At 45.2% G+C, this 27,660-nt stretch overlaps 1 protein-coding gene and 1 non-coding gene across 3 annotated transcripts in view; one reads left to right on the forward strand and one right to left on the reverse strand.

The window, feature by feature from the left end:
* LOC119653566 (neurogenic protein mastermind-like) overlaps window positions 1-27,660 on the reverse strand; it is a 304,044-nt gene that overhangs the window by 265,401 nt on the left and 10,983 nt on the right. The window lies entirely within an intron of this gene.
* Trnap-cgg lies at window positions 17,499-17,570 on the forward strand. Its single transcript has one exon. It is a non-coding gene; the product is annotated as a tRNA-Pro (tRNA).

Genomic DNA, 27,660 nt, shown 5'->3' on the forward strand with positions numbered 1-27,660 from the left:
TGATTCGAATCGCGCTTGGGAAACTAGCATTTGCGTATTTGGAAATGAGGTAATCGAACCGACCCATGGTGCACACAGTTCAATAATTTTTGCAAAGGTAGCGTCAATGCACGGTCGAACGGAGTCCAAAAATGTCAGGCTACAGTTCGTGAAAATAGTGGATTTGGATGCTGTTCCAAAGCGGGGAAAATATTTTTGCGATCACTATTTTGAAACAGCCCAAATATGGAATCAGGTCTCATACTCTTTAACCGACCACTGTCAGTGAAAGCTTTGACTAAACAAAGAATATTCAGTTGCCAAAGAATTCCAATTTCAGAAGTACCCCATCAGATTTCTATCCTATGTATTACACCCACTATCATGTCATCTTATCCGCAAGGATGATGGAATTAATGTTCCGTTTTTACCAAAATTCCTAGAAATATATTTTTATAATTCAGGGATATCCCGAGCATATTCCAAAGGCTCTAAAAAGCAAACAGATAAAAATAAAACAGGGATTAAAGGACTTCGCTTCCTTGAAGAGGGAACCGAAGTAAAAAAAATAAAGTCTAGCAAAAGAATAAATAAGGAGCTCAAGAGAGAGTATCTGTAAAAATATTCTCTCTCGCCCGGCAGCATAAATAAAATGCAATTTGCAAAGAATTGGCCAACATGAAAAAGATACAGTTTCCGATAGTTTGCAAATGACCAATAATTACTCTTTCGAGCCGGCCCTGAGTTTCTTTCAAGCCATTCAGCGGAGAATAGAAAAAACCCAGTACGATGCCTGAGCAATAAAGGCAAGATATACTGAATCTTATGGGAACGATATTCACTTTATCTAGTTTCATGAGATACTAAAGTACGTGAAAACCAGGAAAAATAAATTGACTAAGTTCCCCTAAGGACTTTTCCCTTGTTGTGTATCATTCTCGACGTAACCTACACGTCTCCCGCTTCCGAGCTTCGTGAATTACTGTTCTGCTGCCCCAATTTGACGTTAATTAACGGTGCACTCCCCTCTCCTTGGTTAATGTCGCTAGCTCTCACTAGGTAACTATTGCTCTATTATTCAACACCTTGATCCAATCGATCTCTTCACGATCACATCCTCCTAGGTAGGCTAACCTCGCCTAGCAGCAAATCCTGATCCCTAATCTTAGGGGCGATTTAATTGTCAAACAAGCCTCAGTTTTGAATTCTATATAAACACCAATGACAGTATTCTTGACTGACATGATGCACGAATACCTCCTATTTTAAACCACTACTCCCTATCTACAACGTAAGGAGTTTCCACGACTACCTTGATTATTTTCTAATTAGCGGCAACATCAGGGTACATCCAAACACGTTCCCATTCGTTAAAAGCGCTCCTGGCATCAGTGTCCATGATACCACTACTCCTTTTACCAGCCTTTTCCTTCTATAAAAGAAAACGTCCTTGCTAACCACTTTCGCAAAGCCCACCATTCTAAACCAAAGCTATGAAGCCGAAGTCAATGCATTAATCCGTTTGTTGTAAATCCTCATCATCAACCAGTCGAACGGGACTATTCCAGCACCTCAACCAGCCACCTGCATCGTGCGCCTCTTGAATATAAGCAAATTCTTGCGTCTCTGTATGACAACAAGGGGGCGCAAGTTGGCAATACGCACTCCTAAGCTGACTAGCATCCTTAATATCTACCCACACTAATCCTTAGGTTTCTAGATAGGTGGCAGCTGCAAGATCAAACTAAGTAGGAACTACCCTCACCGTATACTAGCCTGGCTGGAATCCCTCAGGACTCCACCCTGTCCGGAACTCTCTCCTCGGCCGTCACAACAATCATCCTTAAGGCCGTATCCTCATCGATATCCTACAACATTTTCAACCATCACCATTTATGACTCTACGACCGAGTCGTGTTTCAAAGAGCTTTGCCAAGTGTCCCCTGCGAAAATAGAACCAGAATGACTTCATAATCAGCTTCTAATGTCCTGTCCCTCAAGATCAATATAAGTCTTTTCTATATGTGACACGAGTCTATCTGGGCGTTAGCATAAATTACAACCTATCCAGCCTCCTGCACATTAACAAGGTATTCATCATCATCATCAACGGCGCAACAACCGGTATCCGGTCTAGGTCTGCCTTAATAAGGAACTCCCGACATCCCGGTTTTGCGCCGAGGTCCACCAATTCGATATCCCTAAAAGCTGTCTGGCGTCTTCTTTTTCTACCATAGATATTGCCCTTATAGACTTTCCGGGTGGGATCATCCTCATCCATATGGATTAAGTGACCCGCCCACCGTAACCTATTCAGCCGGATTTTATCCACAACTTGACAGTCGTGGTATCGCTCATTGATTTCGTCGTTATGTAGGCTACGAAATCGTCCAACATGTAGGGGGCCAAAAATTCTTCTGAAGATTCTTCTCTCGAACCCGGCCAAGAGTTCGCAATTCTTCTCGCTAAGAACCCAAGTTTCCGAGAAATACACGAGGACTGGCAAGATCAGTAACTATGACGAGACGTTTCGCGCGAAACAGTTTTCGTAAGCTGAAATAGACTCTGTTGGCTGACAGCAACCGTGCGCGGATTTCATCATCGTAGCTGTTATCGATTGTAATTTTCGACTCTAGATAGGAGAAATTATCTCCTACTATTATCGCCTACTCGATCTGGATGAAGGCAGTTTGTACGTCTCGGGTCGTTCTTTCCATGATATCGATATCGTCAGTACAGGCCAGTAGTTGGGTGTACTTGAAGAGGATCCTACCCCTCGCATTTACCTCAGCATCACGGATCACTTTTTCCAAGACCAGGTTAAAGAGGACGCATGATAGGGCATCCTCTTGTCGTAGACCGTTGTTGATGTCAAATGGTCTTGAGAGTGATCCTGCTGCTTTCATCTCGCCTTGCACATTGGTTAGGGTCAGCCAAGTCAATAGTTAGATCAATCTGATAAAACAGGCGCCTCTACGGAAAGAACCGTCAATATGGCTCAATGCATCGCCAAAGCATGTGACGCGTCCATGCCTAGGGGGTGCTTATTCCTCAGTAGAAGACCAAACTATTAGCGGAATGATGAATTGGCCTGCCTTCGATATCAGCCTGTCACCGAGCCAGAAGAGCGGCTCACGGTGGTAGGTAGAGTCGATCAGGGGCAAAAAGAGTGCGTCTATAAGGCAGCCCGCAAAATCCTCAAGCTCGCAATCCAGCTCAGAAGGGGACGTAAACCCGTGGGGAAGTTTGCTGAGTGTTTGTTGTGTTTGCTGAATTGTTCGAAGCGTGCATATCCCAGGAAATATTTACAGCGGCATGAAGCCGTAGAAGCTGATACTTCTCCCTAAGCCTGGTAAGCCTCCCGGTGAACCATCCTCATAACGACCCATATGTTTTTTGGACACTGTGGGGAAAATGTTAAAGCGGGTTATCTAGAATAGATTACTCCATTGATGCCATCAAATTGGTTACTGGCTTGGCCGAAGATGCAATTCACGGAAAGAGTGGTACCAGGAAATATTGTGTGGTAGTAACCCTGGACGTGAAAAATGTATTTAATTCGGCCAATTGGAATCTAATACGAAAATCCCTAGCGGAGGTTGGTATTCCCGCCTATCTCGCTGATATCTTCGATAGTTATTTAACTGAAGGGAGGCTCTGGTATGACACCGATGACCGACCCCAGGTGTACGTTGTTTCCGTGGGTGTCCCACAGGGCTCCGTATTGAGCCCACTACTGTGGTACATCATGTACAACGATGTACTTAATCTTCCCCTTCCGGAGGAAGCCACAGTGGTGGGTTACGCTGACTACATAGCGCTGGTTGTTGTCGCAAAGCATCTCGAAGATGCTGAGTTATACTCAAGCGAGGCAATCGGTGCTGTTAAAAGTTGGCTAGATAGCTCTGGTCTGACACTGGCGCAGGAAAAAAACAGAAGTGGTCCTCATCACTAAGCGCCGGAAGAGAAATTACTTCTGTATTAGAATCGGAAATCATATCATCACTTCCAAGCCGACCATCAAATACTTGGGGGTGGTGATAGACAGGAAGCTCAACTATAACAGTATGTATGTTTGCGATAAATTATCCACTGCTAGTATGGCCCTGCCGAGGATGATGTCGACCGTGGGAGGGCCACGGAATACCTCTAGGTTGCTTATAGCCAGGATGATGAACTCAATCATGCTCTATGCGACCCCAGTTTGGAGAGAGGCGTTGCGGATATCAGTTAACACTAACAAACTGAGTGCAGTCTACAGGAGAACAGCCCTGAGGGTATGCTCTGCCTTCAGGACTGTCTCAGATGATGCGGCATTCGTCATCTCTCGAATGATGCCAATTGACATCTTGGCAGATGAGATGTCGAATATGTACAAACTAATCTCCCCCGTATCGCAGACGAAGAACGCTAAGAGGGAGAGATCCATAAATAGATAGCAAGAGCGGTGGGAACGCTCGGGAAAGGGTCGGTGGACTCACAGGCTCATTTCTACCATCAAGGAGTGATTGGAGACGCAAGACGGTGAGATTAATTATAATCTCACCCAGCTTCTCACGGGGCATGGAGGATATGGCCAATACCTGCACAGATTTAAATTGGAGACCTTACCCAACTGTCCAAATTGCGATGGAGTCCCAGAGGACCCAGAGCATGTATTCTTCCACTGTTCGAGATTTGTGGAAGAAAGGAAGAATTTAGAGGAGACTCTAGGAGAGGTGCTGGTATCAGAAAATCTGGTGGCGAAAATGGTACCACATCAAGAAAATTGGGATGCGGTCAGCTTCACGATCCCATCTATCCAAACCAAACTGCGAAAGGCGAAGGAGAGGAGAAAAGCGCGGCCACGTGCAGCGCGTATAGAAGAAAGGTGACTAAGCTAGAATGAGCTGACTCCGCCTCGTGATGTAATACCTTATGGTGGTTCCGCGGGGCCGGGAGGGAGTCGGGGGTGGTTTTAGTGGGTAAAAATCCCACACCCTGGTATGTCCAGACCAGTGTCTTTTGAAGATTTCTACCTCTTAAAAAAGAGACAGACAGACAGACATTAATAAGGTCTTGTTTTGCAAACAAAACCTTAAAAACCGTTTTTCACCAGAGTGCTTGAGCAAATCTTTAATGTGCAGGTCCAGTCGTTGTTGTTTTTGGAGCACCATATGCAAGTGTGCAACCCAAGGGCTTTTTGATGGACGCGCTAATTTCAACTGAACCATGATTTCACCATGTTTAATTTGTCCAACTAAACTTTTGAAGATCTGGAAGAACAATGACAATTGATGCCTCCTGTGGGAAGTTGGTATCGTATCTTTTTATATGGTTCTTGGATTTTGACGCGCATATAGGACGTATAAGAAGTCACGTTTTCCTATTTTTTCGAAAATAAACATGTTACGTGATAAAAATGGACCAGGGTTGGTCGCCACTACGAATTAGTTACACTTTTTGGACATTGATGGTTTCGTAATTGCATCTCTGGTGGCACCAACATATGCCCCTGGGATCGGAGACTTTCGGACCTTTCCTGTGATTTTAAAGGAAAAGGAAAATGGAATTTGACGGAAGTGTGAAGTCAAAAGTTACAGAATGAAAAGGGGGAGGAAAACACGGAAAAATCATGATGAAACCCCTATACGAAATTTAAGCCTCAAAATAAATACACTCATTCTCACTACAATAGGGCATAACTGCAATTTAGAAATTCACTGGAAAACACCCACATTCTGAAGTGTTAAATTCGCACCAACACAAATCATAATATGGGGAACGAATTTAGAAAATTTTGTGCAAACCCTGCCATTATTAACGAAGTTATAGTAAATCAAGCTTGCATTTTTCTTTTAGCTATCCGCACCAATATCGACGCCGTATAGTTTTATATAAAAATTTCATAAATTATTGACGATCACATGACATTAGGTTACTCTAACAGAATACAATTTCTAATGAAGGACGGCATGAGCAAACGGGCTAGATGTCTTGTTGTAGGTGGATAAATGGAGTCGATGGACTTTAAAAGCTTTAAAAGGGCAACAACCAGACTTCCTTCTTTGCATGAGGGAAAACTTATCATTTATAGTTCCTTCTATACCCTATCATACTATAAGTCGTCTACATTCCATATCTGTTTACTATTCATCGTTTTCCAGTTCCTTATTTTCCGAAATAGAACCTACATATTGGGTTGAGGAAAAAGAAATGTCGTATTTTGTCAATAGATGGCGACACTTGAACATATATTGTGTTGCACTTATCGCATCGGGTCATACTATACGGCGATTTGAAGACGACAAGTGCTCCAAGTGTCTCTTTGACAGTGTTGTGATCGTATGTTTCAGTCTCAAATTATAGCGTGTCAAAAATTGAGTCCACAAAGCAAGAAATTCGTCATATTTTACATTTTTACTAGCTGGGAGGTAAAAATTCAACGAAGGCGGCCGAAAAAATTTGTGAAGTTTATGGGCCCGATACTGTAACGATTAGCACAGCACAGCGTTTGTTCGAATGATTTCGTTCTGGTGTAGTGGATGTTGAAGATACACCCCGTACTGGTAGGCCAATCGTCGTAGAAACCGATAAAATCGTCGAAATCATACAAGTAGACCGGCATGTGAACATTCGCTCGATTGGCCAGGAACTGGGTATAGACCATACAACAGTTTGGAACCAGTTGCAAAAGAATCATCCACTATGAGCTGTTCAACTTTAACCAGACCCTCAATTCGGTCTTCTGTTGTCAGCAACTCGACCGTTTGAAGGCGATTGGCCAGAAGCGGCCAGAATTGGTCAATAGGAATGGCGTTCTATCCCACCAGGACAATGCTCGGCCTCACACATCTTTGATGACCCGCTAGAAGCTAGGGGAGCTCGGATGGGATGTACCGTATAGTCCGGACCTGGCACCAAGTGATCACCATCTCTTTCGGTCCATGCAAAACGCTCTTGGTGCTACTAAGTTGGTCTCAAAAGTGGCTTGCGAAAACTGGCTGTCTGAGTTTTTTGCAAATAAGGAGGGGGGTTTATAAGAGGGGATAATGGAGTTCCCTTCTAAATGGCAACAAATTTGCGAACAAAACGGCGCATATTTGACTTAAATCGGATAATTCTAAGTTTGTTAAATGAAGCGTCAAATTTCGATCACAAATACATTTCGTTTTCCCCAACCTAATATAATAATTTGCAATTAAACAAACTCTTATCAGAGAACGTGATTACAATCATAACTATAATCCTTCAATTTTTCTGTTTCGTCTACCCACTTACTATACCTTCTTTCATGAAATAAACGATACAAATTGCATAATCTTTTTTGAATCTGAAGTTACCTCTTTCACCTTCTTTATGTGTTCGCTAGACATTCCGAAGGCGGCAATTAGCTGCGTTCCCGAGCACTAAGAAAAGATTACTACGAGTATAGTGCGGAAAGTTTGCTAACAAAGCTGCACTCTACGATTAATCTGCATAAAGTGGATCTACTGTAGCAGCTTGTATACAATCTGATTACGGTGATAATACTCGTTAGCAGTTAGGCCTTCATAATCCCCTAATTAAAATATATTACAATAGATTAGCATTTACCGTTCAAATAAACCCCATATGCTCGTGGTTTACTCATGTCATTTCGTGGAGAGAAATCTAAAAGATAATTAAATTGGGGCCTTTTTATGTATTTTCAAGTTTTCAGGAAAATTTGATTGAACTTAATGAACTAATGCGAGAAGTAACAGTTTTGCTAGTTCGATGCAATTCGAGAACTGCAGGCACTTTTGCTCTAATTAGTGCGAAACTGACCCAGCGCAGTTGATTGCATTCGTAGTAACTTCGAAGAACTTTAATTGGATTGCGATGGGGCAGTCTGAATAGAATGAGTGAATAAAAGTTAAGATAGAGATCTTGAAATAACATTTACTTTTGAAGTTTCCAAACCGGATTTCTACATTAATTGGAAACTCCAGAGCTCGATAATTCTAAAGGTCATAAGCCTTCGGAGATAACTTAGGAGTTTCCAAATTTGTTTTCCACCCTGAAATCATTTCGAATTTGTCTTCTCACACTGAGGCTCCTCAATTCTTCTATTTAAGATTAAATAAATCATAATTCGTCTCCCCTCTCCTACGTATAACTTGTACAGAACATAACGAGCTGCCCGATGCGGATGAATGAACTGAATTAATTAGAAGCATTAGGAAAAGAGAAAAAGTGATCCGCCCACGTATAAATATGTCCGCTCCTATCTACTATAGATACTTATCTGACTGCCCACTACCGTACTCCCATCTTAAAGACTTGAAAGTGAAATTATTAAAAATGATTTCCTTATTGGGTCCGACCGTTTGTCTATGTAGAGAATTTTATTATTTGATTGATCATGTTATTTAGTGAGTAGATTTCTTGAGATTTATCTTTGAATATTTTATATAACTTCCTTTCAAAATCGCATCGTCTAAATGCTGTTCGGGTAGACTCAGATATGTGAAATGAGCAATTTAGATAGAGAAAGGATTTGCAAGTCTTTTGCCAAAAATAGAGATTGGTCAGACGAAGTTTTTGACATTCCAGAATATCTAAGAAAAATCCAACAAGAGAGGTTTATCGACTCTAGTTAAAAGTCCGGAAAAGGAGGAAAAGTAAGAAGTTTTTGACTACCTTACTTTGTTTAGATTTAACTTTTACTGTCTAGATAACGACCTAAGCACCCGACTGTTTACTGTTTACTTGACTTTTAAGGGGGTTTCCTATGTGACATCGGATATTTCAACCCTTTTAGCAATTATATTACTGCACGTTGAACTTGAGGAGTGAAAGATTTTTTTACCGAATATAGTGATGTGGGATATCAAATGAAAGTACTCGATTAGTACTTTTCGATGCAGGTCTTAGTTTTAACATTGGTTGCAAAGCGAAGGAGTGCAGAAGTTCGAAACGGGATCAGCCTAAAAATCTGAAAGAAATTATGATGGTACACGCACATGTCATCTAGGCCCCGAAATAGTCCCCGTTACAATATCTGATAGTTATAGCTAGTGTAAGGTTAATAATAGTATATTATCATACAGCCCCAGGTGACCTGTCCGCGCCTCCTGAAACAGATTGTTACCACTCTGTTCCCTCGCCACGAAAATAGGGGAAGGCAAGTTTTTTTTGTCCAGCCAAATGACGGCATAATACCGCCTGTAACTGTGGAGGAGCTGCGGGAAATATGTGGTAGGGTCGGTGACAACAAGGCCCTAGGTTTGGATGGCATCCCCAACCGAGCTTTGAAACTGGCAGTGAAGACTAGGCCCGACCTTTTCGCCAACACCTTCGAGGCGTGCCTAAAAGAAGGAATATTCCCTGCCCAGTGGAAAAAGCAAAAGTTGGTGTTGCTTCCGAAGCCTGGCAAGCAACCTGGAAACCCAGCGTCGTATCGTCCTATCTGCCTGTTGGATACAATGGGGAAGATGATGGAGAGAGTCATCTACAACAGACTTCTGCCCATCGTCGAAGCCAGCAATGGTTTGTCGGAACGCCAGTTTAGTTTCCGACGCGCCCACTCTACGGTGGACGCAATTGGCACGGTGGTAAACCTGGCAAAAGGTGCACTGATTTCTGGCGGCTGCTGTGCCGTGGTGCCGTTGGATGTCAAAAACGCATTCAACTCGGCCAACTGGAATAGAATTAAAGGGGCGTTGGCTGACATAGGTGTCCCCGGATACTTAGCGAATTTGGTGGAAAATTACCTCTCAGAGAGGACTCTCTGGTACGGGACGGATGAGGGCCCCAAAGGGTACATTGTCACAGCCGGGGTACCACAGGGATCGGTACTTGGTCCCCTGTTGTGGAATATCATGTATAATGGGGTGCTTGCTCTTCCCGTCCCAGAGGGGACTACGATTGTCGGCTTTGCTGATGACCTAGCTGTGGTTGTTGCAGCAAAACACCCAGAAGATGTGGAGAGCGGTAAAGTCCTGGCTAGAAAAGGCCGGGCTGACCTTGGCGGACGCGAAAACGGAAGCGGTCTTGATAACGAAACGCAGGAAAAATAATACTGTAAAAGTGGAGGTCGGTGGACATACAATCGTATCAAAGCCGGCTATCAAATACCTGGGGGTAATAATTGACACCAAATTGAGTTTTAGGGAGCACCTAGAGTATGCATGCCAAAAGGCAGCCAGTGCCACCACGGCACTTGCAAAAATGTTGCCAAATATTGGTGGGCCGAAACATTGCCGGAGGTTGATGCTAGCCGGAGTGGTGCGCTCCATCCTGCTCTACTCGTCGCCTGTGTGGGCAGAGGCGCTTGCAAACTCTCAGAGACGGAAGCAGGTGAACTCGGTTTACCGGCGGATGGCTTTGATGGTTTGCAGTGCTTTTAGAACCACATCAGATGAGACAGTATTGGTGGTGACAGACATGATCCCGGTTGACATTCTGGCCAAAGAAATGAGTGTCCTGTACAATGCAAGACATATGGAGGGGCATGCACAGCGTAGAAATGCGGCAAGGTCAGAGTCGCTTGATCTCTGGCAACGCAGATGGGACGAGTCTGCGAAAGGTCGGTGGACGCACAGGCTCATTCCCAACATTAGGGTGTGGCTTGAGCGAAAACATGGGGATACCAACTACCACATTACCCAGTTCCTCACGGTGGTTGCTACAGGCAGTATCTGCACCGCTTTGGGTTGGATGACTTTCCGAACTGTCCCAGATGCGATGGCATACCGGAGGATCCAAAGCATGTGATGTTTCACTGCCCACGATTTGCGATGGTGAGAAGGAGCTTAAACCAGGTGCTGGGCAGGAGCGTGACCCCGGAGAGCTTGGTTACTGAGATGCTGGAGTCCGAGGAGAAGTGGCTTGCGGTTAGCTCCGCAATCATCCAAATGCAGGAGGAGTTGCTGAAAGAACAAAGAAGGAGGAACGCTGCAAATAGGAGAAGGATGAGTGCCTAAGGGCAAACCTACCCCGCGAAGTAATACCTCAATGGTGGTCCCGCGGGGCTGGGGCTGGAGAGACCGGGGGTGGTTTTTAGTGGGTGTGAATCCCACACGCGCCCGCTGTTGTTCCGCCGTTCGGGCGGCGGAGCTGCGGCGGACGTGTCTTTCTAAGATTTTCCACCTCCGTGTACGCACAAAAAAAAAAAAAAAAAATATTATCATACATGTCATCAGAAACGGGTGAGGCGAAGGTCGATTGAGCAACAGAAGTGAAAAAAACCAGGACAGCTGACCACTGGAGCTTTCGAGGAAGAAACCTTTCTGGCGGCTTTAGATGAAGGACATGCCTGTGTGGAGTTGCCAAATCTCCCATCAGGCGAGTCCCTTCGTAGGGATGAGGCGCCGCTCGACGGATGTGTCATGGTCATGCACATGCACGCATCCGGAGATGTGCGTGTATGGGCATGTTTATGCGCAGGATGGATAGGTGGGAACTAAGAAACCACCCGTGAATAAAAATTGGCACAAATAAAACCAAACATGGAGGAACAGAAGGAAAATAAAATTACGGTGCAGGGCTTCAGAAACCCAGCTCCGGCGGTTTTTTGGGAGTAGGCAAGCGGGAGGGGCAGAGAGAGAGGAACCTTGGCTACTGTGGCATCTAATGTTACAAGCGTACGGAAGGGACTAGAACTGGCTCCATCGACGAACCCGTTCAGAAGGAGCTCGATTTTTCGCAGATCGTCTCCCATACGAGCACAAGCTCCTGCGATCGCTGCCTACAGTAGGAAGTGTGTAGCGGGAGTCTTCGATGAGAACGAATCCTTAGCGCCGAATCTTTCAAGCGATGTTTTAGGCAACGACCAGTCTGGAGCTGCCTTTACTGCCTGGGGAAAAAGATCATGGAACTGTATGAATTCATAAAGGAGCGTAGGAATATTCATCAGAATATAAGGGCCATGATAAGAGGCATCCTTTTAGGGTACGGCAAGACCGAAGACGAAAGCGTCGAATGAAAAAGCGAACCAGGCGACTCAAGTAACGCCAGTTCAAAATACAAAAGGAGAGAAACCAGAAAAGAGGCTGCACGAAAAGCTGAACGACTCATCAAGCCAGCAAACAACAAAAAAAGGATTCAATTCCCAAAAAGGCGGAGCAGACGAGGACGATTAAAGGTGCCAGCGAAACTGGTGCAGCGGCGACCTCGAGAAAAGGGACCGCACCTCCAGAGGCGAATGAAACGATCGAAGAAAGATAAAACCGGAGGTGATTATCATTTCCAAACGTGGTGAAGGGTCATATGCTGTCATTCTCAGGAGAGTGAAGGCAGACCTCGAACTCTTATGTTGGAGCTCAACAAATCAAGGGTCGTAACTGCGAACTAATTGTTGAGCCAAATCGGAAAGTCGTTATGGCAAGAGGTCACTATAATCTGCAAAGATATATACGAAATCACCACGAAGAAGGAGCTTCGCGAAGCGTTGGAGAAGCAGTTCGATCTCAACACTCAAACTGTTAGCAACAGGGAATCGCCTTAGGGAGCAAGTGGCGTTGAAGCGATGCTTTAGATGCGTTGGTTTCGATCACATTGTGAAAGCATGCCCTAGTCTAAATGACAGGTCAAAGCAATGCAGGAGATACGGAGGGAAGGCCATATGAGCAAGGACTGCGGAGCTGACCCGAATTGCCTACTGTGCAAAGGGAAGGAAGGTGTGGACCATCGGCACATTGCAGTTAGCAGCAAGTGCCTGGAATACAGAAGAGCCCTTAACACAAATCGCAGATGAGATTGATACAAATCAATCTCAACCATTGCGAGGCGGCGCAGGATCTACTCTCGCAAGCCACACACGAAAAAAAGATCGAAGTGATCATATCGAAATAGTATTTGGGTCAAAGACCAAACGGGCTTGTGGAGAACAAGCCTTCAAGGAAATCATGGAGCACCCGGAAGAGGGCTTCATCAGAGCCAAGTATAAACAGATACTTGCCGCTCTGGTTTTGGATGCAAGAGAACGTTGGCCGATCATAATAGCAGGCGATTTTGATGCGTGGGCTCTTGAATGGAGCAGCCGGACAACTAATATAAGGGGACGTGTTCTCCTCGAAGCGTTCACGGAATTAGACGGGGTGCTGGCGAATGTTGGGGAGAAGGGGTCTGGGGTCTATAGTGGACCTGAAATACGTGAGTGCTTGGCATGTCAGTGAGGGCTATACTCACAGCGACCACCATCTGCATGGAAATCAAGGCCGATCGAGCTCAAAAGAATTCTCGCAGAATGTCAGATGGTATGCTCGGCTGGACGGCGAAAGCTTTTGAGGGAGACATGTTTTCCGCGGCGCTCAAACCCGACATATCCCTGAATGGTACGACTAGAGAAAAAACCGCCCAAATCACCCACTGGGTGACGGAAGCCTGCGATGCTACTATGCCCAGAAGGCGTTTGCTCCCCAGTAGGCAACCCAACTACTGGTGGAACAATGAAATCGCAAGCTTGCGAGCCGCATGTTTCCGGGTAAGGAGGCTTTGCCAGAGGCTCAGGGGAAAGCCCGGTGGCAACGTCCGAGAGGAGCCACACAGGCAACTACTACGCCTAAAAGAAGCCTTTCGGAGATCACTCCAGGCGACCTGTCCGCACCTCCTGAAACAAATTGTTACCACTCTGCTCCCGCACCACGAAAATAGGGGAAGGCAAACTGTTGTCCAGATAAGTGAGGGCATAATACCTCCAGTAACTGTGGAGGAGGTTTCCGACGTGCCCAATCCACGGAACTAACATAGTAATAAACCTGGCAAAAGGTGTACTGATTTCAGGGGGCTTCTGTGCCGTGTTCGCGCTTGATGTCAAAAACGCATTCAACTCGGCCAACTGGAACAGAATTAAAGGGGTGTTAGCTGACATAGGTGTCTACCTCTTAGAGAGGACTCTCTGGTACGGGATGGATGAGGGCCCCAAAGAGTACATTGTCACAGTCGGGGTACCACAGGGATTGGTACTTGGTCCCCTGTTGTGGAATATCATGTATAATGCGGTGCTTGCTCTTTCCGCCGACGATTGTCGGCTTTGCCGATCACCTAGCTTTGGTTGTTACAGCAAAACACCCAGAAGATGTGGTGGTCTACACGACAGAATCAGTAAAAGTGGTAAATTCCTGGCTAGAAACAGCTAGGCTGACCTTGGCGGAGGCAGAAACGGAAGCAGTCTTAATAACGAACCGCAGGAAAAATAACACTGTAAAAGTGGAAGTCGTATCAAAACCGGCTATCAAATACCTGGGGGTGATAGACACCAAATTCAACTTTAGGGAAGACCTGGGATAAGCATGTCAAAAGGCGGCCAGTGCCACCACGGAACTTGCAAAAATGGGTTGGATGATTCTCCGAATTGTTCTAGATGGGGTGGCATACCGGAGGATCCGGAGCATGTGATTTTTCCTTGCCCAATATTTGCAATGGAGAGGAAGAACCTGAACCAAGTGTTGGGCAGGAGCGTGTGCCCGGAGAACTTAGTTGCCGAGTTGCTGAGGTCCGAGGAGAACTGGCTTACGGTTTGCTCGCAATCGTGCTAATACAGGAGTTGCTGAAGGAGCAAAGAAGGAGGAAAGCCGGAAGTAATACCTAAATTGTGATCTCACGGGGCTGGGGCTGGAGAGACCGGGAGTGGTTTTTAGTGGATGCGAATCCCACACGCGCACACTGTAGCTCCGGCGTTTTTGCAGTGTAGCTGGGGAGGACGTGTCTTTCTAAGATTTTCCACCCACGTGTAAGAAAAGAAAAAAATGAAGTTCATGACCCAAAGGGAACGGCGCTGGAAAAAGTGAGTCAGCCTGATAACTAAGGCATGCCTCGACGCAAGTTCCACCACAGTAGGGAATCAAACTATTGGTGGAATCAAGAAAACAGAACGAAAGCATCATGTCTGCGAGCGAGGAAACTTTGCCAAAGGATAAGAGGGAAGCCAGAACATCGGCAGTCAGAGAAAGAATACCGTGCTCTTAGAAGCAGCCTTAAGAAGGCTATACGGCAAAGTAAGCGAAATTGCTACAAGCACTTGTACTTTGACGCAAATACGAACCCGTGGGATGCTGCTTACAAGGTTGTAATGAACACGATTCGTGAACACAAATCACGACCGCGTGATCCCGGCTCTTGTTCCCCCCAATAGAAACGGCGGTTCAACAGAACGTTTTCACAATCCCCGGGGTAACCGAGGAGGAACTACGAGAGATTTGTGGACAAATTGGGTATAATAAGGCTCCGGGATTGGATGGGACTCCGAACAAAGCCCTGAAGTTGGCTGCTAAAATCATCATCGAGTGATTCATAAGCACTTCGTGCATGGTAGAAGGAGTGTTTCCCGCCGAGTGGAAAAGACAGAGGTTGGTTCTGCTACCGAAGCCTCAAAAACCACCTGGCACACCTTCTTCACATCGCCCTATCTGTCTGATCACGGGAGCATGTTCGGTTTACCGATATGAGCCGGAAGCAGTACTTGATAGCTCAGCTTACAGCATGTATTGGGACCGGCAAAGTCTAACTGATCGCCATATTCCAGATAACAAGCCGGACGTGTTGTTAGTTGAGAAGACGGGTCGCTTCGCCTATATTATTACTGTTTCTATCCCCCATAATAGCAACATTGAACGGAAATACGTAGAGAAGAAGAGCCATGAGCCACTGGCTCGGGAAATCAAAGAAATTGGCGTCTCGAACGGGCGGTTGTAGTTTCCATAATATTGTCAGCTGCAGGTGTTGTACCAAAATCCTTCACGGCTTCCCTTGATGTCCTGGTGCTCTCACACAGACTGGTTCGAGCTATGCAGAAATATATCATTCCGCATACGTGCTCGATGTTGCGAGGAGTTGTCGACGGATTCTCCCATTAACCTACCACTGGCGACCACCACCAGCACCCCTTTATCTTTTGATAAATCCTTGGCACTTAGTGTTAGTATTAGTTAAAATCCGCCATCTGCCGAGATTGTGACAACTCGGAATAAAACAAATTTTGTATTTTATTATTTTAAATATATCTTTTATTATGATTTTAAATCTATTTATCAACCAAATTTGATCTAAATCTTGCTTTATAAAAAAACCTGACCTGATACAAAGTATTGATTTAAATCAATTAACCCTGCTCCATCTTCTGGAGCACGATATTGGAAAATTTGGTGGAAATCTTTCTATTATTAACAGAGGCATGGTAGGTCACACCTGCCGCTTTCGTATGGATTTATTTTACCCTGAGACATGTAGAATGTCGATATTACACTAAAGCGAATAGTGTTACATGTTCAATGCATACCATTCCAATGTGGAACCGTGAAGAACGTCAACGCACCCTTACCGAGTGGCAACTTTCTTGGCAAAATGAGCCAAGGGGCAGATGAACTGCGTAGCTCATCGACAAATTAGACCCGTGGTTGAACAGAACGCACGGTGAGATTGATTACTTCCTTACCAAACTTCTAAGTGGGCATGGAGGTTTTCAGTCTTATCTGCACAGGATTGGGAAGGCACGATCTCCTGATTGTGTATTCTGCAATGGAGTGGCGGACAACGCTGAACACACCTTTCTCTCTTGCGAGTGGTGGGACGGCTTTCGTCAGCAGCTTTATGCAGACACAGGGGAGCTCTCTCCATACAACATTGTCAGAGAGATGCTGAAGAGCGCTACCAGCTGTATTCGTATTGCGCATTATGTTCGGGCTCTTCTTATTGCGAAGAAGATTGAACTCGAACGGCGGAGGGATCTCCCTCCCGGGAGAGCGGGAGGACTAGCCCGAAATAATGTTTCAAACGGTTTCAGGATAGTTCTTTGATGACAGGGAGATGTTTAGTTGGTAGTTCGCCAGCGTGCTGTTGCGGCAGTCCAACACTCTGTGCGTAAATGCATTCACCTACCCTACTAAGAAGAAAACAAAAATGTGGAACCGTCGTGCACCGAAATATTCGTACACTAAAAGTACAAGTACAAAAAACCATTTGTACGTGAAGAAACTCGGTTAAAGTAATGAATAAAAATAATGATGCACAAAAAATTGATCCCAAAATGAGGACTACATTCCGTGGACCTTAAAATTTGACACAAAGTTCTGGCTGAATAAATAAATAGTGAAGCCTTTTATGATACAATACGGAAGTATTAATCAATAACATCTCAGTCATGTCGACCTTCTGCCCTGTTCTTACCGGAAAACTCCTCCATATATTCTCCCAATTACAGCATATTTTATGAAGAAATGATACTTGTGGGATTTCCACAGCGATCAAGTAATATTTCTAGCGGATAGAGGCCAACCTGTGACTAATTCCTAAACACAAAAACCAACTCCGGAATTACAATTGACAAATTGAAATAAACATTTTTTGTATTGACAAAGTGATTCCATTACAGGCGAGTACAGAATACATTGTATACTTTGCACTTCGTTCACGACTCGCACGTCACAGCGCCCCATTACCATTACAGCGCTGATAAGCGTTAAGACCATGAGCATTTGCTCGTCACTAAGTTTTTTGCAGTCTTAGCAGAAATCACTGGGCGGTCGCTTACTAGCGACTCGTATTGTACTGAGAACAGATTCTGGCAGCTTTCGTGTGGCTCGTTGGTCTAGGGGTATGATTCTCGCTTCGGGTGCGAGAGGTCCCGGGTTCAATTCCCGGACGAGCCCTTTGTTTTTGCCGGAGGTTAGGATAAGGGGGATGATTACAGAAAGCGAGCAGTTCTAAATTCTGGTTGGAGGTATGAATACCTAAATTAGAATTAACCGTAGACAATAATTGTCCCCAGAAAAAACCTAGTGGTAATAAAGATATTTTTTTAAGAAGGAAGGAAGGAAGAAGGAAGAGAATACAAGGGGCATCAGTACCCATTATATAGTTAATTGAAGGTAACAGAAAATCTATTTTCCATTATCGGGACCGGAACTATCTGCTATTTTTAGAGCTATGAACAGTGATATATGAAGAATTTCTGGTATTCTAAAGAGAGTTCGATTTCAGCCCCTTAAGTAACACCGTCTGAAACTATTCTCCCACACAACAGCTCCCCGCCATTGGTACCGCATCAAAAGCTATTCTCCAAACGAAAACTGTACTTCAATCCGCAAAAATTTGAATTGGAATCGGCTGAATCCGCTGGGCGACCGATTATGAAGTATCTGAACCCGTTGCAGTTTTTTTCTCATGCAGCCTTCGAGGTTGAGGTAGGGCTTCACATGGTCGGTTTGTGGCTCCGTTCATTTACCATCAATCCGTCCAATAAAATTGCATCATCGGCCAACAGCACTGGAAGCCGAATAACGCGGGCATTTGTAGCAATCCAAGCACTCAAAAACTATTTTATAAACAGTTATACGAAGCTGACTATTTCTTGATTGCGCCCATGTTGCTTGCCGCTACCATTGCCGAGTCGTTACCATGTCATTTCGTAGTTTCTTCTTTTCACCGAGTCTCAGATCGTTAGATGATTGTAGTAATTCGCCATCTCGGGGGCCCCCAATCGAGGCACAAGCACAATAACGACTCCAAGCAATTCCGAGGCAACGAAAACATGGAACATGGAAGCAACAGCAAAAAATACCCAGAAACCAAAACAAAACTAAAAACACGCTTTCCAGAGTTGAGCTGAGTGCGGATCACCGCAAAAGCTGGCTATGAAGAGATGATGATGGCAGCAGGGTAACAAGCCAACCAGCTTGCAATCATCACATAGCTAACGGCACGTACAAGTAGTACAAAAGTATTCGTACTCCAGCGACCAGCGGAGCTGAAATCCGACTCCAGATGTCCGAAAGTGTTCTACTGTAGATCTGCAGAGTTTGGCCATTCAGAGAACGTTCGCAGCTTCCAGTTGCGGACCAGAAGGTATAATTTTTAGTTATGCTTGTGAAATCTGCAATTTTGCTTTGATTTATCTGCAGCATTAATTCCATGGCAGAGACAGTCTATGATAGCGTTGTCTTCAATACGATGGTACCGGGCCATTAAACTTGTTTGTAATAAAAGTGTTCCAGCGATAACCTATGAGCTGACAATGATTTTTCACTTTTTTCACCCCGGCCCACCGTATCACTGCCAGGGTCAACTTCGTGATACTAGCCTTTTCGAAGATTCAGCAAAATAGTGCGCAGAAAACCAAAGGAGAAACCCTCTAGTTTCAAATATGGAAGACCATTCCGTACATGGCTTATTATCAAGCTTTTAGATGAGACTTTGAGTCATATATATATATATATACCTGGCGTATCAGGTTTATCCTCACCTGAATTGCAAACCCAGAGCTGCAGGCGACCAGGCGCGTGTCATGGGTTGCGGATAATGACATGACCCACCGGGTCAGCTACGAATATCGCAAGTTAATCTTGTAAATAAGTAGCCGCGGACAAGCAGAACGTTTTCCTTTGTGTTCGTCCTCCTTTACAGATTCTTCCCGTTCAGGAGGAGTAAAACTCCTTAACAAATCCGTAATCCGGGGTGAAGGGATCGTCGCGCCTATCGGATAAATTGCAGTGACGTTACACTGTATTTCAGCGGCTCCCCTCCAAATACCTTCCCTACCTTTCGAGGTAACCATGGGACATTGCAATATTGGGGCTCTGTTGCAGGGTTGACTGCCTCCCCATCACTCGTGGGAACAGAATTGGGAAAAATATTTCAAATTCTTTTAATGGGACCCCAGGGACACGAAGACAGTATCCAACACGGTTAAGCGTCGTTCAACAGCACCAGAGCGGCTCTTCGCCCTTGGATGTTTTGGCGGTTATGCCGTCAACCACCAGGGACGGGAGACCTAGGCGTCGTATGGTTTGGACGAACCAACTTAACGAATTTATCGTCCGCGCCTATTACCGTGTCACGGATTTGGAACGGAATCCATCAGGGTACAGACATCGACTCCATGACGCGTTCATAACCCGCTTCCCGGAACTAAGTTATGTTCCGGAGCAGAACGTTGTCAATCAATACTGGGTGATAGTGAATAACAACCGAGTTGCCTTACCAACTAGGCAACAAATCTTCCAAGAAGTTTCACTTGAGCTCGGGCTGGAGTCATCAAATTACCGGACTAGTCAAAGGAGTAACACAAGTACTCCACTTGTAAGGCACTCCATGAATCCAGTAGTCAGGAGAAGCTTAGTAACTGGGGATGTCGACCCAATTTATAATGAGGCTTTGACCGCATTCCAGGTCGCTTTCACAGAGTATGCTGAGATTCTCCCAGACGCTAGGCCAAAGATCCCAAAACTGAAGTTTACTTCGGCAGCTACTAACATCATTGCTGCCGTTGATAGAATTTTGGCTGATCGTTTGGCTAGCGAGATTACTGCTATAGAGGTTCACAGCCTGATCTACGTTGCAGCTGCCACGGTTATTCGTCTCCATAATCAACATCTTAGTGCGAATAACAGAGGTATGCGCAGAAGGACTTTACCGTTCTGGGTGTTTCGACTCAACAAAAAAGTCGAAAAGTTGAGAAAGGAGATTGGTCGTGTGACGCAAGCACTCCTTGGAAATCCATCACCAAGAGTGCACAGATGCGTTGCGAACATCATTGGAAACTACCATATGTCCAATGATATGCCAATCGAAGAAATCCTCGAGGTGCTGAAGCAGAAACTTGCGGTATGCTCCAATCGTATCCGTAGGTATCAGAAAAGCTTTCAGCGAAAGACAGACACCTTGTTCTTCCAGAACCAACGGGGATCCTACAAAAATCTCACCAACTCAGATAGGGAAAGTAACCTCGATCTGGATCAGGCAGAAGACTTCTGAAGAAGTGTTTGGAGCGAATCCAGCCGTTGCAATTTAGAAGCAGCGTGGCTCCCACACCTTATGCGTTCATGCGAGGCCCTCCCCGAAATGACCATGCCTGACATAACTGAAGTCGACGTTGAAGCAGCCCTTGACAAGGCAGGTAACTGGAAGGCGCCAGGAGTTGACAAGATTCACAACTTCTGGCTGAAGCGGATCAAGAGCACTCACAGGATATTGGCAAATCAATTTAATCAGATGATTGCCGATCCTGATTTAGTTCCACCATTTTTCACCAAGGGGATAACTTTCCTCATCCCCAAGGAACAGGGTGCCTCTTACCCTTCAAAATGTCGACCAATTACTTGTCTTCCTACCATCTACAAGGTCTTCACTTCAGTTCTGTGCGCGAACATCTCAAAACATCTAGATGTTCATAAATTGATAGCTGAGGAGCAAAAAGGATGCGCAAATGGCTCCCGAGGCTGCAAAGAACAGCTTATAATCGATACGGTAGCTGTAAAGCAGACTGTCCACCAAAAACGAAACATCTCGACAGCCTACATCGATTATAAATCAGCCTTCGACTCCGTATCACATTCGTGGTTACTACAAGTGTTACACTTGTATAAAACTAACCCGGATGTCGTTCTTCTACTGAGAGCAGTAATGAAGAATTGGTTTCTTCGCAAACATCAGGAGAGATACCAATCAGGCGTGGCATTTTCCAAGGCGACTCTCTAAGCCCATTGTGGTTTTGTTTGGCTTTGAATCCGCTATCCCATCTTTTGCAAGAAAGCAAATACGGGTTCCAAGTCAAGCATGGCATATTGTCGAAATGTACATTAAGTCATTTGATGTACATTTGTATGCTAAAGACGGGAACCAACTTCGCTCCTTGCTGGACATCACCATCCAGTTCAGCAGGGATATCGGCATGCAGTTGGGTTTGGAAAAATGTCGCATAAAAACAATTGTTTGGGGAAAACACACCGACAACGAAGGATACAGCCAAAATAACATCCGAATTGAGGGTATGGATTCGGACGACGTCTACAAATACCTCGGCATATTGCAAGCAACAACACCTGCTGTGGAAATAATAAAATCTAAGTTGCTGGGGGAATTTGAACGGCGTCTGGATCTTGTCCTTAAAACTGAGCTGTACGGGAAAAATAAGATCATGGCAATCAACACTTTCGCCATTCCCGTCCTTCTATACACTTTCGGTGTGATACAGTGGAGTAATACTGATTTAGAATCTGTCAATAGACGGGTAAGGGTAGTTCTTGCAAACAACAACATGCACAATAGAGCTGCCGAAAAATTGAGGATCACTATCCCACGTCATCAGGGAGGAAGGGGGGTACTTGATTTAAAAACATTGCACTACAATCAAGTGCATTCTCTTCGTGAGTTCTTCTATGAGAAACAATCCTCTAGCCAAATACATCAGGCTACCGTCATGGCAGATAATAAATTATCTCCTTTGAACTTGAGAAGCAGAGAATGGGAATGGGATCCCATGTAACTTCAGTCCAACAGAAGATCGATATGTGGAAAGAGAAACCCATTCACGGAGGTCATATCAAAAATTTGTTGTTGTCAGGCATTGACATCGAAGCCTCCAACAAATGGTTAACAAAGGGGTGTACTTTTCTATGAGACCGAAGCATTCCTAACTTCAATTCAGGATGCTTCGCTCCCAACAAAAAATTATAAACGGTACATTCTTCACGGCTCCTCAATCACCAACTCCAGTTGTAGGTTATGCAACTGTGAAGAGGAGATCATTCAGCCCATAACATCTGCGTGCAGGATGTTGAGCAGCATCGAGTACACCAATCATCATAACTCCGTCCGCAAGATTCTCCATCAAAACCTTGCGTTGAATTATAACTTAGTGGCAACCTACCATCCTTACTATAAGTATACTCCGCAGAGAATCTTGGAAAATGATCGGGTCAAACTACTGTGGGATCACACAGTGTTAATCATAACAGACCCGATCTAGTTCTGCTTCTGAAGGAAGAACGAGCGTGCTTTATAATGGATGTAGCCGTACCGTTGGACCGGAACACTGTTGAAAAACAGCACGAAAAAATCCGGAACTACGGCCCCTTGGCAGACAATATGAGCAGACTTGGAGACTACAAAAGATCGAAGTAGTCCCAGTGGTAATTTCAGCGACAGGATTAGTCCCGCAGAACTTACATAAAGCGCGGAAAACGCTCGATCTTAGGGCTGGACTATACATGGAGATGCAAAAAGCGGTTATCCTTGCAACCTGTGCTATAGTCCGAAGAGTCCTGTCCGGTAACAATCTGACCTAATGGGTTTCAGTCTTGATCCGCACTGTCTTCGATATAAGATCCATGTCTCTGTAGTGTAGAACCTCTGCGTCATTGGCTGAAGTGTTTGCGACAATCGGGATGTAGTAATACATTTTCGCATGGTCGCACACACTTTGCGTTAAAACGCATCACCGCTGTGATGTGGGCCTTTGGATGTTGCCTTCAGCCCATCCTTAGGTTGGTCGCCCCCCGGTCCGGTTGGGCGGGAAGAGGGTCCGTGGGCTTTTTTAACTATATATATATACATATGGTTGCGATTTACCCGTTGCCAAGGTGTAGCGCAGTGGCAATTTTCTTGGCAAAATGAGCCAAGGGGCAAGTGGACTGCGCGGCTCATCGACAAATTAGACCCATGGTTGAACAGAAAGCACGGTGAGATTGATTACTTCCTTACTCAACTTCTAAGTGGGCATGGAGGTTTTCAGTCTTACCTGCACAGAGTTGGGAAGGCGCGATCTCCGATTGTGTGTTCTGCAATAGAGTGGCGGATAACGCTGAACACACCTTTTTCTCTTGCGAGAGGTGGGACGGCCTCCGTCAGCAGCTTTATGCAGACACAGGGGAGCTCTCTCCAGACAACATCAGAGAGATGCTGAAGAGCGCTGGCAGCTGGAATCGTATTGCGCATTATGTTCGGCCTCTTCTTACTATGAAGAAGATTGAACTCGACCGGCAGAGGGATCGGACGGTAAGGGGTTCCCTGAACTAACAACTCCCTTCCTCCCCTCCCCTCTCCTCCCGTTGTTGAAAGGAATTCCCTGACTTGAATGCTCCCAAAGCCGGGAGAGCGGGAGGGCTAGCCCGAAGTAATGTGTCAAACGGTTCCAGGCTAGTTCTCTGATGACAGGGAGGTGTTTAGTTGGTAGTCCGCCAGCGTGCTGTGGCGGGAGTCCAACACTCTGTGCGTAAACGCATTCACCTACCCTACTCCCAAAAAAAAAAAAAAGTGTAGCGCACCAACCACACCCATGCGCCCGAGATGCTCGCATTCCTTCTCTACTGTTCTGTGCCAAGTGCCCTTGGGCCAACCCACTCGTCGGCCACCGTGGGAGAGTGTATTCCACTGCATGACGTAGCCAGCAATGCAATTGTCACCTTTCCTTAATGTGTAACCTATCTACTACCACTTCCGCTTTCCGAACACACTGCGTACACCGACCAAGTTCTTTGTTTGCAATAATATCTGTACAGCATACTATTATGAAACGACGCAGATAGGTGTTGACGAAGACTTGGAGCCTTTGACTGACAGTGGAGGTCACTTTTCATGTACTACTCCCATATAGTAACACAGAAAAAACACTAGCACAGAAGAGTCTCAACTTGATCTTGGTATGGTGATAACTGCATTTCCAGATTTTAGACAAGACACCACAGCGGATCTAGCGCTTTTAATGCGTCAGGCTATATCTAGTTTGGTGTCTACGTCAGCAGAAATGCTTCTTAGATATAAAAATTGATCGACACCTTCGATGCTTCGCCCATTAATGCAGATAGGAAGAGTACGATGACCCGTCAGACAGAGAAGAAATAATATTGTTGACAAGATGCAACCCTGGCGGACTCGGCTTTCGACCTCAAAATCCTCCGAGATTTTGCCTCCATGACATTTTGCACCATCATATGTCACTCTGATAATAGATATTAGTTTCTCTGGAATGCCCTTCCTGTATAGAGCACGCCAGATACACTTCCAGTTCACGCTATTGAAAATTTCTTGAAATCGATGAAGAGCAGGAGAAACGAGGATCCAAACTCCAGGCACTGTTCCGAAATGATCCGCAGGGTGTTGATGTGGTCAATGCAGGAGGATCCGGAGCACAAACCAGCCTGCTCTCTGTCGATCAAGCTTCCGAGATGTTCTTTAATGTGTTCCAAGATTATGTTAGCTATCATCTTTACGACGATAGGGAACGCATAGCTAACCCTCCAATTGTCACATTCAAAATCTTAACAATCATCCCTTTCTTCCACAATCTGGGGGAAGTCTCCGATTGCCAAGATTTCCGCACGAGTGGAAGAAGCAGGTCTGCAGTAACTGCTGCTGCAGCGATAAATAACTCTGCGGGGAGACCGTCAAAGCCAGCGACTTAACTCCGTTTGAGTTCATTGATGGCCGATCCCCGCCCAAATTCCATGTGGTTAGTATTAAGTCAGGTTTAAGTTTACCCTCTAATCTTACTAGATCAGTCGAAGAAACCTTAATTAGGTCTAGTGTAAAAAAGCTACATGCAAAATTAGCATCTACCACACTGAAGGCATATAATGCACACTTGCAATTAGCAGCAACAGAAAACTGTGCGGAATCTAACTTCTTCAAAATTCAACGGGGCTACGAATGTGAAAAGGAACGAAAACGGACATTGCTAAGGAAGAAGCTGAACCTGTTGATAAAAAACTCACCGCACACTAGACGGAAGACACAGGAAAAACGAACGGTAAGTACTATTCCTAATCAAGTTATTAATAAATCATCTATTAGTTTCAGCAGTGAGGAAATGGATCTCCTAAACAAAGGCTGGAACTGCGTAAAAACTGACCTGCCAGTTAAACACGTTGTTGTAGATGTGGAAGGAGCCATAAAATTCATGGGCAACAAAGCGAAGGAGAAAATCCGGCATGAACTATCAAAAGCCACCGCTTACCAAACTAAGATTCAAAAGTCTGCTAACCAGCGGGAAACCACTATCGTACGAGACCTGCTGAAGCAGCTGGTATACTACCTAAACGCGGACAAAGGTTATGCAATTGTAATTATGGATAAACAGCATTACGACAACTTAGTAATGGAAAAGTTGACTGAAGGAAATTTCTTTGAATTGAGGAATAGTCCGCTACCAGGATCCATAAAATGAGTAGAGAAGGCCCTAAAAGAATGCTCTCTAATGGTTGATAACCCAGCCCGGCTGCGGATGCCAAACCCCTCTTTACCCAGAATTAGATGCCAACCAAAAATTCATAAATCAGGCAATGAGATGAGGGAGATGATTGCAGATTCTAACTCCCCTACTTACAACGTTGCGACGTGGTTGTTTGAGGAATGTCAAAAATTGGAATTTATCGGAAAACTATCTATCAAGAATTCGAAAGAATTGATTGAAAGATTGAGTGATAATGAACGCCTAGTGTCATTTGATGTCAAAAGCTTTATTTCCCAGCACGCCTGTAAAAGGGGCAATAACAAAATTTAAAGTGTGGCTACTACGGTTTGGTTCGACACCAGATTGAAGGAGAAAGGCTAAATGATATGCGAGGTTGGCTTCCCTCTACATGAATGAAAATTATTTCACATTCATTCAAAACAATCTCGGGTGTAGTGATGGGCAATCCTCTCTCCCCACTCCTAAGTAAAATCTTTATGGCATCACTGGAGGAGAAAATGGAGAATGCTCACAAAAAATCTAAACCTGAACCCAAAGGGGAAGAAAACCCGGGCAGGTCAGGAGTGAAGGCAGGACTCATAAAGCCGGCCAATAGCTATGCTAGTGGGATCAAGGGCATTCGACTGGCCATACTGCTAAAAATGTTTCCCGAGCAAATACCCACTCGTGAGGAGGAGGAAACCATTGAGGACCTTGTCATCAGACAGATGTGCAAGGGATGGACTTCGAAACTTGTGTTCACCAGGATACGCTTTCGACCAGGCCTTATACTGATGGACTGCGCGACGGAAGATAAGAGCCATAGTTCCTAGCTTGCCAGACTGGGAAGGGTTGGAACTGTCAACATATGCTGGATTACTAGTGCCTGGTGCGCGAAGAACGGCAACACACTCTAGACGAGTGGCAGCTCTCTTGGCAAAATGAAACTAGAGGCAGATGGAGTGCCCGGCTCATCGGCAACTTAGGTGCGTGGCTGAATCGGATGCATGGTGAGACTGACTATTTCCTTACCCAATTTTTAAGTGGGCATGGAAGTTTTCAGTCTTACCTGCACAAGATTGGAAAGGCGCGTTCTCCGGATTGTGTGTTTTGCAATGGAGCTGTGGACGATGCCCATCACACTTTTTTTCCTTGTGGAAGGTGGGATGGGGTTCGTCAGCAGCTCTATTTAAACACAGGGGATCTCTCTCCAGACAACATTGTGGAAGAGATGCTGAAGACTGCTGACAGGTGGAACCGTGTTGCCCATTACGTTCGGGCCCTTCTCGTTGCTAAGCTGATAGAACTCGACCGGTGGAGGAGCCGGATGGCAGGGGGCTCCTTGAACTGACAGTTCCCTACCTCCTCTCCCCTCCCGTTGGTGAAAGGAATTCCCTGATTTGAAGGCTCCGCAAGGCGGGAGAGTTCGGGGGCTGGCCCGAAGTAATGTGACAAACGGTTCCAGGCTAGCTCTCTGACGATGGGGAGGTGTTTAATTGGTAGTCCGACGACGTACCGAATCGGGAGTCCAACACTGTGTGCGTAAATGCATTCACCTACCCTACCCCAAAAAAACTAGTGCCTGGTGCAGGAAGGTGGGACTGCGGATCAACCCAGCTAAAACCACCATAGTACCATTCACTAGGAGACGTAAATACGCTAGATCAAAAATTACTCTGGAAGACACATGTCGGAAAGCCACGAGGGCTCTGATGATTTGTAGATCCATAGTAGGAAAAAAAAGGGTTGTAGCCCGAAGATATTACTTTGGATATATACTGCAATAGTAAAGC

This window comes from Hermetia illucens, chromosome 4, assembly GCF_905115235.1.
Source record: "Hermetia illucens chromosome 4, iHerIll2.2.curated.20191125, whole genome shotgun sequence".
Taxonomy (NCBI): domain Eukaryota; kingdom Metazoa; phylum Arthropoda; class Insecta; order Diptera; family Stratiomyidae; genus Hermetia; species Hermetia illucens.